A 3,722-nucleotide genomic window follows, 5' to 3' on the forward strand; every position below is an offset into this window, starting at 1 on the left:
AGAGCTGTGTTGTTGGGGCAATAGCTCCTGGTAGGGTCTCCCAAGGCAAAGTGGTCTAGGAGGAGGGGTCAGACTAAGAGCGATTCACAAAACCCCAATGAATTGGACGATGCAAGGTTGTGGCATCTCGCCCAGAATAGGGAAACCGGGGCCCCCTCCTGGAGCCATATTAAGGCTGAGGTCTTTAGTGCCACCAAAATGTAATTTAATCAGTGATCAGTAGAAAACAGTGAGATGGACATTCAACAAAACCTATATGGACTAAAAAAAAACCAAGATGTGTTTCCGCCCGGTTTCGAACCGGGGACCTTTCGCGTGTGAGGCGAACGTGATAACCACTACACTACGGAAACCTGGTACAGATGACGCGTTCAGGAACCGTTTAAAAAACAGTGTATTTAAACGTTTGTTCACAGTTTTCATAATAAAGTACACTGGAGGGGGGAGGGGGGGGGCACTTGGCTGTTTTTGTTTTTCTAAATAAGCAATAATCCAGCACATTTATCTCCAGATTAGTTATGAAACTCATTTTGACATGAAACCCGTTCTCACTCTAAACGTTGTGTCTTAAAGCAGTTATTCTGTGCTGGACACAAACATGAAACTTTACCATAATTAAGACTTGAAGCAAGAAGAGAAGAAAACATGTTTCCGCCCGGTCTATATAAATATAATATTTTATCTTGTATTCGTTTACTATTTTATGTTGACCTATTTCACTTGATTTTATTCATTTTGTTGGTTTCTTTGGATGTTCACTTGTTGTTTCATTTTGTTTCTTAGTTTAGTTTCATCCTAACGATTGTTTTTAATGTTTCGCTGTCTGTCAGCACTTTGTAAACCTTGTTTTTGAAGGTTCTATATAAACAAAGATATTATTATTATTATTATTATTATTATTATTATTATTAATATGAATTAAACGTGTCGGCCAGAGAACCTTTGATTAGTTTGTTTATGTTTTTATAGTTTCTTGATGTTTGTGGAAAAGAAAACATGTTTCCGCCCGGTCTCGAACCGGGGACCTTTCGCGTGTTAGGCGAACGTGATAACCACTACACTACGGAAACTGTTGCGTTCAGGAACCGGAGGAAAAACATCCACCTTGTTATCCTTGCTGACGTCATGTTAATGAAGCTCACAGAAAACTGTTAGAATGATGCGTTCAGGAACACAGAAGAGAATCAATAGTTTCGTGTTTCTCTGCTGGCGTGTTGAGAAGTTCAGACTTACTGTGTGAACATCTACATATCTATCTATCTATCTATATATATATATATATATATATTTATATATTTACATATATACAGTGCTGTGAAAAGTATTTGACCCCTTCCTGGTTCCTTCATTTTTTTGCATATTTGTCACACTTAAATGTTAAAATATGACCTTTAACCCTAAAGTTAAAATATGACCTTTAACCCTAATGTTAAAATATAACCCTAAAGTTAAAATATTTAACCCTAAAGCTAAAATAAAATATGACCTTTAACCCTAATGTTAAAATATGACCTTTAACCTAACCCTAAGGTTAACCTTTGTCTGTTAACCCTAATGTCAGCCAAAAAAAACATAAAAAGGTTACTCCCCGTCGGGGAATCGAACCCCGGTCTTCCGCGTGACAGGCGGAGATACTGTCCACTATACTAACGAGGATGCCGTACACACTCGCTGTGCAGTACTGTTTTTAACCATACAATGGGGGTCTATGGGACAAGGGCGCTGTTTACAATAAATCACACACATGATATCATAATTAATACAATATGTCACATAGAAATCAGAGGACATAACTTAGTCCAGAGATATATAATCTCTCCAGCGTGTTCTGGGTCGACCCCGGGGCCTCTTACCAGTTCGGCCACTTGTATCCACGATCTCATTCTTTAGGTCACTACCCAAAGCTCATGACCATAGGTGAGGGTCGCTACCCAAAGCTCATGACCATAGGTGAGGGTCGCTACCCAAAGCTCATGACCATAGGTGAAAGCTACCCAAAGATCATGACCATAGGTGAGGGTCGCTACCCAAAGCTCATGACCATAGGTGAGGGTCGCTACCCAAAGCTCATGACCATAGGTGAGGGTCGCTACCTAAAGCTCATGACCATAGGTGAGGGTCGCTACCCAAAGCTCATGACCATAGGTGAGAGTCGCTACCCAAAGATCATGACCATAGGTGAGGGTCGCTACCCAAAGCTCATGACCATAGGTGAGGGTCGCTACCCAAAGCTCATGACCATAGGTGAGATGGACCGGTAAGCTCATGACCGGTGAGCTGAGCTTTGCCTTCCGGCTCAGCTTCCTTCATCTCCCGTTCCATTTGACCCTCACTCATGAATAAGATCCCGAGATACTTGAACTCCTTCGCTTGGTGCAGCGTTGAAGTCTCCCAGAAGAACTACGGAGTCCCCAGTTGGCGTCCTCTCAGCCTGGGCCACTCTGGAAAGCCCCTCTCCAGAGTTTGGTTCCAGAACCAGTGCTATGCGTGGAGGTGAGCCCAACTATATCTACCACGTCCCTAGAGCGAGTCTGCGATGCCGACTGCTCCCGACCCCGATGCCTTCAAATCAAGATCTGCATCCTCGAGTTCCTACTATGGAAAAAAAGCAGATTTCATCATTAAACATAAGTCATATAGAAATCAGAGGACATTTAAAGGACATAAAGGAAACCTATAAAGGCCTAACCCCAGATCTGAATTACTCGTGTAATAAAAAGTAAACTAAATTCAGTTCTGCCTAGATGGTTTTTTTTTTTATGGTACTTTAACGGCTGTTTTTAGCACAACGCTTGTGTCTTAACTGTTCAAATGAAATGGTGTGAGCTTCACTATGTTATGATCTTTGTGAGACCGGGGAACCTTTAGTCAGTAGTCTCTGAAGGAAGTCCCTTTGCAGTCGCTCCTAGAATAAACAAACACACATTATTGTTCAGGCTTGATTAAAGTATTTAAGTCAAACAAACAGCATGCACGTTATCCCTGAAGACAAACGCAAAGAGAAGCAAACACAGACACACTGCTGGACGTCCATCATCATGATATTTAGGATAATTATACAGTTTATATTGAAAATAAAACCATGTTTGTCAGATATTAAAGTGTGGCTGTTGAACGGCACAATCTGGCAGTTTATTGCTCTTATAATGCGGCTCGTGCATCACTCACAACTTTGAAGTTTTAGGAAAACATGAAAACCAGTCAGTCCTAAAGACGTGGTGCGTTCAGGACATGCAGCCGTTTAAACAGAGAGCAGACTTACAGGATGTGTAAAGAGCAAAACTATCTTTAAATCAACATCATTTGCTAAATAAGGATTTCATTCAGTAAATATTTGATTAAATAAGTAAACATGACTATAAATCTGAAGTCTGACGGCGTCCACGTGTTCAATTATACCGAAATATTCCCTTAAATCACTTCTTAAGACACATTTTTACAGAATGGCTTTCATGTGATGTTGTCGTTTTAATGTTTTATTTGGTTTTAATATTTTATCTTATATTCGTTTACTATTTTATGTTTCCCTATTTCACTTGATTTTATTCATTTTGTTGGTTTCTTTGGATGTTCACTTGTTGTTTCATTTTGTTTCTTAGTTTAGTTTCATCCTAACGATTGTTTTTAATGTTTCGCTGTCTGTCAGCACTTTGTAAACCTTGTTTTTGAAGGTTCTATATAAACAAAGATATTATTATTATTATAATTATTAATCTGAATTA

General features: G+C 39.7%; 3 non-coding genes across 3 annotated transcripts; all 3 read right to left on the reverse strand.

Annotated features, from left to right (window-relative positions):
* Positions 1-280: 280 nt before the first annotated feature.
* Positions 281-353, reverse strand: trnav-cac (transfer RNA valine (anticodon CAC)). Its single transcript has one exon. It is a non-coding gene; the product is annotated as a tRNA-Val (tRNA).
* A 644-nt stretch (positions 354-997) lies between these two features.
* Positions 998-1,070, reverse strand: trnav-aac (transfer RNA valine (anticodon AAC)). The gene has a single exon. It is a non-coding gene; the product is annotated as a tRNA-Val (tRNA).
* A 514-nt stretch (positions 1,071-1,584) lies between these two features.
* Positions 1,585-1,656, reverse strand: trnad-guc (transfer RNA aspartic acid (anticodon GUC)). Its single transcript has one exon. It is a non-coding gene; the product is annotated as a tRNA-Asp (tRNA).
* Positions 1,657-3,722: the final 2,066 nt, after the last annotated feature.

The sequence above is a fragment of the Anoplopoma fimbria genome, unplaced genomic scaffold (genome assembly GCF_027596085.1).
Source record: "Anoplopoma fimbria isolate UVic2021 breed Golden Eagle Sablefish unplaced genomic scaffold, Afim_UVic_2022 Un_contig_11236_pilon_pilon, whole genome shotgun sequence".
Taxonomy (NCBI): Eukaryota; Metazoa; Chordata; class Actinopteri; order Perciformes; family Anoplopomatidae; genus Anoplopoma; species Anoplopoma fimbria.